Below are 15,737 nucleotides of genomic sequence, written 5' to 3'. Positions count from 1 at the left end.
GTGATTCCCTCACACACTATCCAATATTCAGAGTGATTCCCTCACACACTATCCAATATACAGAGTGATTCCCTCACACACTGTCCAATACACAGAGTGATTCCCTCACACACTATCCAATATACAGAGTGATTCCCTCACACATTATCCATTATCCAGAGTGATTCCCTCACACACTATCCAATATACAGAGTGATTCCCTCACACACTATCCAATATACAGAGTGATTTCCTCACACACTATTCAATATCCAGAGTGATTCACTCACACACAATCCAATATACAGAGTGATTCCCTCACACACTATCCAATATACTGAGTGATTTCCTCACACACTATTCAACATACAGATTGATTCCCTCACACATTATCCAAGAGACAGAGTTATTCCCTCACACAATATACAATACACAGAGTGATCCCCTCACACACTATCCAATACACAGAGTGATTCCCTCACACACTCTCCAATATATAGAGTGATTCCCTCACACACTATCCAATATACAGAGTGATTCCCTCACACACTATCCAATATACAGAGTGATTCACTCAAACACTATACAATATCCAGAGTGATTCCCTCACACACTATCCAATATACAGAGTGATTCCCTCACACACTATCCAATATACAGAGTGATTCCCTCACACACTATCCAATATCCAGAGTGATTCCCTCACACACTATCCAATATACAGAGTGTTTCCCTCACACACTATCCAATATCCAGAGTGATTCCCTCACACACTATCCAATACACAGAGTGATTCCCTCACACACTATCCAATATACAGAGTGATTCCCTCACACACTATCCAATATACAAAGTGATTCCCTCGCACACTATCCAATATACAGAGTGATTCCCTCACACACTGTCTAATACACAGAGTGATTCCCTCACACACTATCCAATATACAGAGTGATTCCCTCACACACTGTCCAATATACAGCGTGATTCCCTCACAACCTATCCAATATACAGAGTGATTCCCTCACACACTATCCAATATCCTGATTGATTCCCTCACACAATATCCAATATCCTGAGTGATACCCTCACACACTATCCAATATACACAGTGATTCCCTCACACACTATACAATATACAGAATGATTCCCTCACACACTATCCAATATACAGAGTGATTTCCCTCACACACTATCCAATATCGAGAGTGATTCCCTCACACACTATCCAATATACAGAGTGATTCCCTCACACACTATCCAATATAAAGAGTGAGTCACTCACACACTGTCCAATATACAGAGTGATTCCCTCACACACTGTCCAATATACAGAATGATTCCCTCACGCACTATCCAATATACAGAGTGATTCCCTCACACACTATACAATATCCAGAGTGATTCCTCACACACTATCCAATACACAGAGCGATTCCCTCACACACTATCCAATACACAGAGTGATTCCCTCACACACTCTCCAATATACAGAGTGATTCCCTCACACACTATCCAATATACAGAGTGATTCCCTCACACACTATCCAATATACAGAGTGATTCCCTCACACACTATCCAATATACAGAGTGATTCCCTCACACACTGTCCAATATACAGAGTGATTCCCTCACACACTATCCAATATACAGAGTGATTCCCTCACACATTGTCCAATATACAGAGTGATTCCCTCACACACTATCCAATATACAGAGTTATTCCCTCACACACTATCCAATATACAGAGTGATTCCCTCACAAACTATCCAATATCCAGAGAGATTCCCTCACACACTATCCAATATACAGAGTGATTCCCTCACACACTATCCAATATCCAGAGTGATTCCCTCACACACTATCCAATACACAGAGTGATTCCCTCACACACTATCCAATATACAGAGTGATTCCCTCACACACTATCCAATATAAAGAGTGATTCCCTCACACACTATCCAATATCCAGAGTGATTCCCTCACACACTATCCAATATACAGAGTGATTCCCTCACACACTGTCCAATATAAAGAGTGATTCCCTCACACACTATCCAATATCCAGAGTGATTCCCTCACACACTATCCAATATACAGAGTGTTTCCCTCACACACTATCCAATATCCAAGGTGATTCCCTCATGCACTATCCAATATACAGAGTGATTCCCTCACACACTATCCAATACACAGAGTGATTCCCTCACACACTATCCAATACACAGAGTGATTCCCTCACACACTATCCAATATACAGAGTGATTCAGTCACACACTGTCCAATATACAGAGTGATTCCCTCACACACGATCCAATATTCAGAGTGATTCCCTCACACACTATCCAATATACAGGGTGATTCCCTAACACATTATCCATTATCCAGAGTGATTCCCTCACACACTATCCAATATACAGAGTGATTCCCTCACACACTATCCTATATACAGAGTGATTTCCTCACACACTATGCAATATCCAGAGTGATTCACTCACACACAATCCAATATACAGAGTGATTCCCTCACACATTATCCAATATACAGAGTGATTCCCTCACACACTATCCAATATACAGAGTGATTCCCTCACACACTGTCCAATACACAGAGTGATTCCCTCACACACTATCCAATATACAGAGTGATTCCCTCACACACTGTCCAATATACAGAGTGATTCACTCACACACTATCCAATATACAGAGTGATTCCCTCACACACTATCCAATATACAGAGTGATTCCCTCACACACTATCCAATATCCAGAGTGAATCCCTCACACACTATCCAATATACAGAGTGATTCCCTCACACACTATCCAATATCCAGAGTGATTCCCTCACACACTATCCAATACACAGAGTAATTCCCTCACACACTATCCAATATACAGAGTGATTCCCTCACACACTATCCAATATAAAGAGTGATTCCCTCACACACTCTCCAATATACAGAGTGATTCCCTCACACACTATCCAATATACAGAGTGATTCCCTCACACACTATCCAATATACAGAGTGATTCCCTCACACACTATCCAATATACAGAGTGATTCCCTCACACACTGTCCAATATACAGAGTGATTCCCTCACACACTATCCAATATACAGAGTGATTCCCTCACACATTGTCCAATATACAGAGTGATTCCCTCACACACTATCCAATATACAGAGTTATTCCCTCACACACTATCCAATATACAGAGTGATTCCCTCACAAACTATCCAATATCCAGAGAGATTCCCTCACACACTATCCAATATACAGAGTGATTCCCTCACACACTATCCAATATCCAGAGTGATTCCCTCACACACTATCCAATACACAGAGTGATTCCCTCACACACTATCCAATATACAGAGTGATTCCCTCACACACTATCCAATATAAAGAGTGATTCCCTCACACACTATCCAATATCCAGAGTGATTCCCTCACACACTATCCAATATACAGAGTGATTCCCTCACACACTGTCCAATATAAAGAGTGATTCCCTCACACACTATCCAATATCCAGAGTGATTCCCTCACACACTATCCAATATACAGAGTGTTTCCCTCACACACTATCCAATATCCAAGGTGATTCCCTCATGCACTATCCAATATACAGAGTGATTCCCTCACACACTATCCAATACACAGAGTGATTCCCTCACACACTATCCAATACACAGAGTGATTCCCTCACACACTATCCAATATACAGAGTGATTCAGTCACACACTGTCCAATATACAGAGTGATTCCCTCACACACGATCCAATATTCAGAGTGATTCCCTCACACACTATCCAATATACAGGGTGATTCCCTAACACATTATCCATTATCCAGAGTGATTCCCTCACACACTATCCAATATACAGAGTGATTCCCTCACACACTATCCTATATACAGAGTGATTTCCTCACACACTATGCAATATCCAGAGTGATTCACTCACACACAATCCAATATACAGAGTGATTCCCTCACACATTATCCAATATACAGAGTGATTCCCTCACACACTATCCAATATACAGAGTGATTCCCTCACACACTGTCCAATACACAGAGTGATTCCCTCACACACTATCCAATATACAGAGTGATTCCCTCACACACTGTCCAATATACAGAGTGATTCACTCACACACTATCCAATATACAGAGTGATTCCCTCACACACTATCCAATATACAGAGTGATTCCCTCACACACTATCCAATATCCAGAGTGAATCCCTCACACACTATCCAATATACAGAGTGATTCCCTCACACACTATCCAATATCCAGAGTGATTCCCTCACACACTATCCAATACACAGAGTAATTCCCTCACACACTATCCAATATACAGAGTGATTCCCTCACACACTATCCAATATAAAGAGTGATTCCCTCACACACTATCCAATATCCAGAGTGATTCCCTCACACACTATCCAATATACAGAGTGATTCCCTCACACACTGTCCAATACACAGAGTGATTCCCTTACATACTATCCAATATACAGAGTGATTCACTCACACACTATCCAATATACAAAGTGATTCCCTCACACACTATCCAATACACAGAGTGATTCCCTCACACACTATCCAATACACAGAGTGATTCCCTCACACACTATCCAATATACAGAGTGATTCAGTCACACACTGTCCAATATACAGAGTGATTCCCTCACACACTATCCAATATTCAGAGTGATTCCCTCACACACTATCCAATATACAGGGTGATTCCCTCACACATTATCCATTATCCAGAGTGATTCCCTCACACACTATCCAATATACAGAGTGATTCCCTCACACACTATCCAATATACAGAGTGATTTCCTCACACACTATTCAATATCCAGAGTGATTCACTCACACACAATCCAATATACAGAGTGATTCCCTCACACATTATCCAATATACAGAGTGATTTCCTCACACACTATTCAATATACAGATTGATTCCCTCACACATTATCCAATATACAGAGTGATTCCCTCACACACTATCCAATATTCAGAGTGATTCCCTCACACACTATCCAATATACAGAGTGATTCCCTCACATACTGTCCAATACACAGAGTGATTCCCTCACACACTATCCAATATACAGAGTGATTCCCTCACACATTATCCATTATCCAGAGTGATTCCCTCACACACTATCCAATATACAGAGTGATTCCCTCACACACTATCCAATATACAGAGTGATTTCCTCACACACTATTCAATATCCAGAGTGATTCACTCACACACAATCCAATATACAGAGTGATTCCCTCACACACTATCCAATATACAGAGTGATTTCCTCACACACTATTCAACATACAGATTGATTCCCTCACACATTATCCAATATACAGAGTTATTCCCTCACACAATATCCAATACACAGAGTCATCCCCTCACACACTATCCAATACACAGAGTGATTCCCTCACACACTGTCCAATATACAGCGTGATTCCCTCACAACCTATCCAATATACAGAGTGATTCCCTCACACACTATCCAATATCCTGATTAATTCCCTCACACACTATCCAATATCCTGAGTGATACCCTCACACACTATCCAATATACACAGTGATTCCCTCACACACTATACAATATACAGAATGATTCCCTCACACACTATCCAATATACAGAGTGATTTCCCTCACACACTATCCAATATCGAGAGTGATTCCCTCACACACTATCCAATATACAGAGTGATTCCCTCACACACTATCCAATATAAAGAGTGATTCACTCACACACTGTCCAATATACAGAGTGATTCCCTCACACACTGTCCAATATACAGAATGATTCCCTCACGCACTATCCAATATCCAGAGTGATTCCCTCACACACTATACAATATTCAGAGTGATTCCTCACACACTATCCAATACACAGAGCGATTCCCTCACACACTATCCAATACACAGAGTGATTCCCTCACACACTCTCCAATATACAGAGTGATTCCCTCACACACTATCCAATATACAGAGTGATTCCCTCACACACTATCCAATATACAGAGTGATTCCCTCACACACTATCCAATATACAGAGTGATTCCCTCACACACTGTCCAATATACAGAGTGATTCCCTCACACACTATCCAATATACAGAGTGATTCCCTCACACACTGTCCAATATACAGAGTGATTCCCTCACACACTGTCCAATATACAGAGTGATTCCCTCACACACTATCCAATATACAGAGTGATTCCCTCACACACTATCCTATATCCAGAGTGATTCCCTCACACACTATCCAATATCCAGAGTGATTCCCTCACACACTATCCAATATACAGAGTGATTCCCTCACACACTATCCAATATACAGAGTGATTCCCTCACACACTATCCAATATACAGAGTGATTGCCTCACACACTATCCAATATCCTGAGTGATTCCCTCACACACTATCCAATATACAGAGTGATTCCCTCACACACTATCCAATATACAGAGTGATTCCCTCACACACTATCCATTATCCAGAGTGATTCCCTCACCCACTATCCAATACACAGAGTGATTCCCTCACACACTATCCAATATACAGAGTGATTCACTCATACACTATCCAATACACAGAGTGATTCCCTCGCAACCTATCCGATATACAGAGTGATTCCCTCACACACTATCCAATACGAAGAGTGATTCCCTCACAACCTATCCAATATACAGAGTGATTCACTCACACACTATCCAATACACAGAGTGATTCCCTCACAATCTATCCAATATACAGAGTGATTCCCTCACACACTATCCAATACACAGAGTGATTCCCTCACACACTATCCAATATACAGAGTGATTCCCTCACACACTATCCAATATACAGAGTGATTCCCTCACACACTATCCAATATCCAGAGTGATTCCCTCACACACTATCCAATACACAGAGTGATTCCCTCACAACCCATCCAATATACAGAGTGATTCCCTCACACACTATCCAATACACAGAGTCGTTCTCTCACAAACTATCCAATATACAGAGTGATTAACTCACACACTATCCAATATACAGAGTGATTCCCTCACACACTATCCAATATCCAGAGTGATTCCCTCACACACTATCCAATATACAGAGTGATTCCCTCACACACTATCCAATATCCACAGTGATTCCCTCACACACTATCCAATACACAGAGTGATTCCCTCACACACTATCCAATATACTGAGTGATTCCCTCACACACTATCCAATATACTGAGTGATTCCCTCACACACTATCCAATATACAGAGTGATTCCCTCACCCACTATCCAATACACAGAGTGATTCCATCACACACTATCCAATATACAGAGTGATTCACTCACACAGTATTCAATACACAGAGTGATTCCATCGCAACCTATCCGATATACAGAGTGATTCCCTCACACACTATCCAATACGAAGAGTGATTCCCTCACAACCTATCCAATATACAGAGTGATTCACTCACACACTATCCAATACACAGAGTGATTCCCTCACAATCTATCCAATATACAGAGTGATTCCCTCACACACTATCCAATACACAGAGTGATTCCCTCACACACTATCCAATATACAGAGTGATTCCCTCACACACTATCCAATATACAGAGTGATTCCCTCACACACTATCCAATATCCAGAGTGATTCCCTCACACACTATCCAATACACAGAGTGATTCCCTCACAACCCATCCAATATACAGAGTGATTCCCTCACACACTATCCAATACACAGAGTCGTTCCCTCACAACCTATCCAATATACAGAGTGATTAACTCACACACTATCCAATATACAGAGTGATTCCCTCACACACTATCCAATACCCAGAGTGATTCCCTCACACACTATCCAATATACAGAGTGATTCCCTCACACACTATCCAATATCCAGAGTGATTCCCTCACACACTATCCAATACACAGAGTGATTCCCTCACACACTATCCAATATACAGAGTGATTCCCTCACACACTATCCAATATACAGAGTGATTCCCTCACACTCTATCCAATATACAGAGTGATTCCCTCACACACTATCCAATATACAGAGTGATTCCCTCACACACTTTCCATTATCCAGAGTGATTCCCTCACCCACTATCCAATACACAGAGTGATTCCCTCACACACTATCCAATATACAGAGTGATTCACTCACAAACTATCCAATACACAGAGTGATTCCCTCACAACCTATCCGATATACAGAGTGATTCCCTCACACACTATCCAATACAAAGAGTGATTCCCTCACACACTATACAATACACAGAGTGATTCCCTCACACACTATCCAATATTCATAGTGATTCCTTCGCACACTAATCAATATCCAGAGTGATTCCCTCACGCACTATCCAATATACAGAGTGATTCCATCACACACTATCCAAATCCAGAGTGATTCCCTCACACACTGTCCAATACACAGAGTGATTTCCTCACACACTATTCAATATACAGAGTGATTCCCTCACACACTATCCAATATACTGAGTGATTCCCTCACACACTATCCAATATACAGAGTGATTCCCTCACACACTATCCATTATCCAGAGTGATTCCCTCACACACTATCCAATATACAGAGTGATTCCCTCACACACTATCCAATATACAGAGTGATTTCCTCACACACTATTCAATATCCAGAGTGATTCACTCACACACAATCCAATATACAGAGTGATTCCCTCACACACTATCCAATATACAGAGTGATTTCCTCACACACTATTCAACATACAGATTGATTCCCTCACACATTATCCAATATACAGAGTTATTCCCTCACACAATATCCAATACACAGAGTCATCCCCTCACACACTATCCAATACACAGAGTGATTCCCTCACACACTGTCCAATATACAGCGTGATTCCCTCACAACCTATCCAATATACAGAGTGATTCCCTCACACACTATCCAATATCCTGATTAATTCCCTCACACACTATCCAATATCCTGAGTGATACCCTCACACACTATCCAATATATACAGTGATTCCCTCACACACTATACAATATACAGAATGATTCCCTCACACACTATCCAATATACAGAGTGATTTCCCTCACACACTATCCAATATCGAGAGTGATTCCCTCACACACTATCCAATATACAGAGTGATTCCCTCACACACTATCCAATATAAAGAGTGATTCACTCACACACTGTCCAATATACAGAGTGATTCCCTCACACACTGTCCAATATACAGAATGATTCCCTCACGCACTATCCAATATCCAGAGTGATTCCTCACACACTATCCAATACACAGAGCGATTCCCTCACACACTATCCAATACACAGAGTGATTCCCTCACACACTCTCCAATATACAGAGTGATTCCCTCACACACTATCCAATATACAGAGTGATTCCCTCACACACTATCCAATATACAGAGTGATTCCCTCACACACTATCCAATATACAGAGTGATTCCCTCACACACTGTCCAATATACAGAGTGATTCCCTCACACACTATCCAATATCCAGAGTGATTCACTCACACACAATCCAATATACAGAGTGATTCCCTCACACACTATCCAATATACAGAGTGATTTCCTCACACACTATTCAACATACAGATTGATTCCCTCACACATTATCCAATATACAGAGTTATTCCCTCACACAATATCCAATACACAGAGTCATCCCCTCACACACTATCCAATACACAGAGTGATTCCCTCACACACTGTCCAATATACAGCGTGATTCCCTCACAACCTATCCAATATACAGAGTGATTCCCCCACACACTATCCAATATCCTGATTAATTCCCTCACACACTATCCAATATCCTGAGTGATACCCTCACACACTATCCAATATACACAGTGATTCCCTCACACACTATACAATATACAGAATGATTCCCTCACACACTATCCAATATACAGAGTGATTTCCCTCACACACTATCCAATATCGAGAGTGATTCCCTCACACACTATCCAATATACAGAGTGATTCCCTCACACACTATCCAATATAAAGAGTGATTCACTCACACACTGTCCAATATACAGAGTGATTCCCTCACACACTGTCCAATATACAGAATGATTCCCTCACGCACTATCCAATATCCAGAGTGATTCCCTCACACACTATACAATATTCAGAGTGATTCCTCACACACTATCCAATACACAGAGCGATTCCCTCACACACTATCCAATACACAGAGTGATTCCCTCACACACTCTCCAATATACAGAGTGATTCCCTCACACACTATCCAATATACAGAGTGATTCCCTCACACACTATCCAATATACAGAGTGATTCCCTCACACACTATCCAATATACAGAGTGATTCCCTCACACACTGTCCAATATACAGAGTGATTCCCTCACACACTATCCAATATACAGAGTGATTCCCTCACACACTGTCCAATATACAGAGTGATTCCCTCACACACTGTCCAATATACAGAGTGATTCCCTCACACACTATCCAATATACAGAGTGATTCCCTCACACACTATCCTATATCCAGAGTGATTCCCTCACACACTATCCAATATCCAGAGTGATTCCCTCACACACTATCCAATATACAGAGTGATTCCCTCACACACTATCCAATATACAGAGTGATACCCTCACACACTATCCAATATACAGAGTGATTGCCTCACACACTATCCAATATCCTGAGTGATTCCCTCACACACTATCCAATATACAGAGTGATTCCCTCACACACTATCCAATATACAGAGTGATTCCCTCACACACTATCCATTATCCAGAGTGATTCCCTCACCCACTATCCAATACACAGAGTGATTCCCTCACACACTATCCAATATACAGAGTGATTCACTCATACACTATCCAATACACAGAGTGATTCCCTCGCAACCTATCCGATATACAGAGTGATTCCCTCACACACTATCCAATACGAAGAGTGATTCCCTCACAACCTATCCAATATACAGAGTGATTCACTCACACACTATCCAATACACAGAGTGATTCCCTCACAATCTATCCAATATACAGAGTGATTCCCTCACACACTATCCAATACACAGAGTGATTCCCTCACACACTATCCAATATACAGAGTGATTCCCTCACACACTATCCAATATACAGAGTGACTCCCTCACACACTATCCAATATCCAGAGTGATTCCCTCACACACTATCCAATACACAGAGTGATTCCCTCACAACCCATCCAATATACAGAGTGATTCCCTCACACACTATCCAATACACAGAGTCGTTCTCTCACAACCTATCCAATATACAGAGTGATTAACTCACACACTATCCAATATACAGAGTGATTCCTTCACACACTATCCAATATCCAGAGTGATTCCCTCACACACTATCCAATATACAGAGTGATTCCCTCACACACTATCCAATATCCACAGTGATTCCCTCACACACTATCCAATACACAGAGTGATTCCCTCACACACTATCCAATATACTGAGTGATTCCCTCACACACTATCCAATATACTGAGTGATTCCCTCACACACTATCCAATATACAGAGTGATTCCCTCACCCACTATCCAATACACAGAGTGATTCCATCACACACTATCCAATATACAGAGTGATTCACTCACACAGTATTCAATACACAGAGTGATTCCATCGCAACCTATCCGATATACAGAGTGATTCCCTCACACACTATCCAATACGAAGAGTGATTCCCTCACAACCTATCCAATATACAGAGTGATTCACTCACACACTATCCAATACACAGAGTGATTCCCTCACAATCTATCCAATATACAGAGTGATTCCCTCACACACTATCCAATACACAGAGTGATTCCCTCACACACTATCCAATATACAGAGTGATTCCCTCACACACTATCCAATATACAGAGTGATTCCCTCACACACTATCCAATATCCAGAGTGATTCCCTCACACACTATCCAATACACAGAGTGATTCCCTCACAACCCATCCAATATACAGAGTGATTCCCTCACACACTATCCAATACACAGAGTCGTTCCCTCACAACCTATCCAATATACAGAGTGATTAACTCACACACTATCCAATATACAGAGTGATTCCCTCACACACTATCCAATACCCAGAGTGATTCCCTCACACACTATCCAATATACAGAGTGATTCCCTCACACACTATCCAATATCCAGAGTGATTCCCTCACACACTATCCAATACACAGAGTGATTCCCTCACACACTATCCAATATACAGAGTGATTCCCTCACACACTATCCAATATACAGAGTGATTCCCTCACACTCTATCCAATATACAGAGTGATTCCCTCACACACTATCCAATATACAGAGTGATTCCCTCACACACTTTCCATTATCCAGAGTGATTCCCTCACCCACTATCCAATGCACAGAGTGATTCCCTCACACACTATCCAATATACAGAGTGATTCACTCACAAACTATCCAATACACAGAGTGATTCCCTCACAACCTATCCGATATACAGAGTGATTCCCTCACACACTATCCAATACAAAGAGTGATTCCCTCACACACTATACAATACACAGAGTGATTCCCTCACACACTATCCAATATTCATAGTGATTCCTTCGCACACTAATCAATATCCAGAGTGATTCCCTCACGCACTATCCAATATACAGAGTGATTCCATCACACACTATCCAAATCCAGAGTGATTCCCTCACACACTGTCCAATACACAGAGTGATTTCCTCACACACTATTCAATATACAGAGTGATTCCCTCACACACTATCCAATATACTGAGTGATTCCCTCACACACTATCCAATATACAGAGTGATTCCCTCACACACTATCCAATATCCAGAGTGATTCACTCAAACACTATACTATACCCAGAGTGATTCCCTCACACACTGTCCAGTACACAGAGTGATTTCCTCACACACTATTCAGTATACAGAGTGATTCCCTCACACACTATCCAATATACAGAGTGATTCCCTCACACACTATCCAATATACAGAGCGGTTCCCTCACACACTGTCCAATATACAGAGTGATTCCCTCACACACTATCCAATATACAGAGTGATTCCCTCACACTCTGTCCAATATACAGAGTGATTCCCTCACACACTGTCCAATATACAGAGTGATTCCCTCACACACTATCCAATATACAGAGTGATTCCCTCACACACTATCCTATATCCAGAGTGATTCCCTCACACACTATCCAATATCCAGAGTGATTCCCTCACACACTATCCAATATACAGAGTGATTCCCTCACACACTATCCAATATACAGAGTGATTCCCTCACACACTATCCAATATACAGAGTGATTCCCTCACACACTATCCAATATCCAGAGTGATTCCCTCACACACTATCCAATATACAGAGTGATTCCCTCACACACTATCCAATACACAGAGTGATTCCCTCACACACTATCCATTATCCAGAGAGATTCCCTCACCCACTATCCAATACACAGATTGATTCCCTCACACACTATCCAATATACAGAGTGATTCACTCACAAACTATCCAATACACAGAGTGATTCCCTCGCAACCTATCCGATATACAGAGTGATTCCCTCACACACTATCCAATACGAAGAGTGATTCCCTCACAACCTATCCAATATACAGAGTGATTCACTCACACACTATCCAATACACAGAGTGATTCCCTCACAATCTATCCAATATACAGAGTGATTCCCTCACACACTATCCAATACACAGAGTGATTCCCTCACACACTATCCAATATACAGAGTGATTCCCTCACACACTATCCAATATACAGAGTGATTCCCTCACACACTATCCAATATCCAGAGTGATTCCCTCACACACTATCCAATACACAGAGTGATTCCCTCACAACCCATCCAATATACAGAGTGATTCCCTCACACACTATCCAATACACAGAGTCGTTCCCTCACAACCTATCCAATATACAGAGTGATTAACTCACACACTATCCAATATACAGAGTGATTCCCTCACACACTATCCAATATCCAGAGTGATTCCCTCACACACTATCCAATATACAGAGTGATTCCCTCACACACTATCCAATATCCAGAGTGATTCCCTCACACACTATCCAATACACAGAGTGATTCCGTCACACACTATCCAATATACAGAGTGATTCCCTCACACACTATCCAATATACAGAGTGATTCCCTCACACACTATCCAATATCCAGAGTGATTCCCTCACACACTATCCAATATACAGAGTGATTCCCTCACACACTATCCAATATACAGAGTGATTCCCTCACACACTATCCATTATCCAGAGTGATTCCCTCACCCACTATCCAATACACAGAGTGATTCCCTCACACACTATCCAATATACAGAGTGATTCACTCACACACTATCCAATACACAGAGTGATTCCCTCACAACCTATCCGATATACAGAGTGATTCCCTCACACACTATCCAATACAAAGAGTGATTCCCTCACAACCTATCCAATATACAGAGTGATTCACTCACACACGATCCAATACACAGAGTGATTCCCTCACAACCTATCCAATATACAGAGTGATTCCCTCACACACTATCCAATACACGGAGTGATTCCCTCACACACTATTCAATATACAGAGTGATTTCCTCTCACACTATCCAATTCACAGAGTGATTCCCTCACACACTATCCAATACACAGATTGATTTCCTCACACACTATTCAATATCCAGAGTAATTCCCTCACACACTATCCAATATACAGAGTGATTCCCTCACAACCTATCCAATATACAGAGTGATTAACTCACACACTATCCAATATACAGAGTGATTCCCTCACACAGTATCCAATATCCAGAGTGATTCCCTCACACACTATCCAATATACAGAGTGATTCCCTCACACACTGTCCAATACACAGAGTGATTCCCTCACACACTATCCAATATACAGAGTGATTCCCTCACACACTATCCAATATACAGAGTGATTCCCTCACACACTATCCAATATCCAGAGTGATTCCCTCACACACTATCCAATATACAGAGTGATTCCCTCACACACTATCCAATATAGAGAGTGATTCCCTCACACCATATCCATTATCCAGAGTGATTCCCTCACCCACTATCCAATACACAGAGTGATTCCCTCACACACTGTCCAATATACAGAGTGATTCACTCACACACTATCCAATACACAGAGTGATTCCCTCACACACTATCCAATATACAGAGTGATTCCCTCACACACTATCCAATATCCAGAGTGATTCCCTCACACACTATCCAATATACAGAGTGATTCCCTCACACACTATCCAATATCCAGATTGATTCCCTCACACACTATCCAATACACAGAGTGATTCCCTCACACATTATCCAATATACAGAGTGATTCCCTCACACACTATCCAATATACAGAGTGATTCCCTCACACACTATCCAATATCCAGAGTGATTCCCTCACACACTATCCAATATACAGAGTGATTCCCTCACACACTATCCAATATACAGAGTGATTACCTCACACACTATCCATTATCCAGAGTGATTCCCTCAGCCACTATCCAATACACAGAGTGATTCCATCACACACTATCCAATATACAGAGTGATTCACTCACACAGTATCCAATAC

The sequence above is a fragment of the Scyliorhinus torazame genome, chromosome 12 (assembly GCF_047496885.1).
Source record: "Scyliorhinus torazame isolate Kashiwa2021f chromosome 12, sScyTor2.1, whole genome shotgun sequence".
NCBI lineage: Eukaryota > Metazoa > Chordata > Chondrichthyes > Carcharhiniformes > Scyliorhinidae > Scyliorhinus > Scyliorhinus torazame.
The sequence above is the reverse complement of the archived record's forward strand: the minus strand, read 5'-3'. Positions refer to the sequence as shown.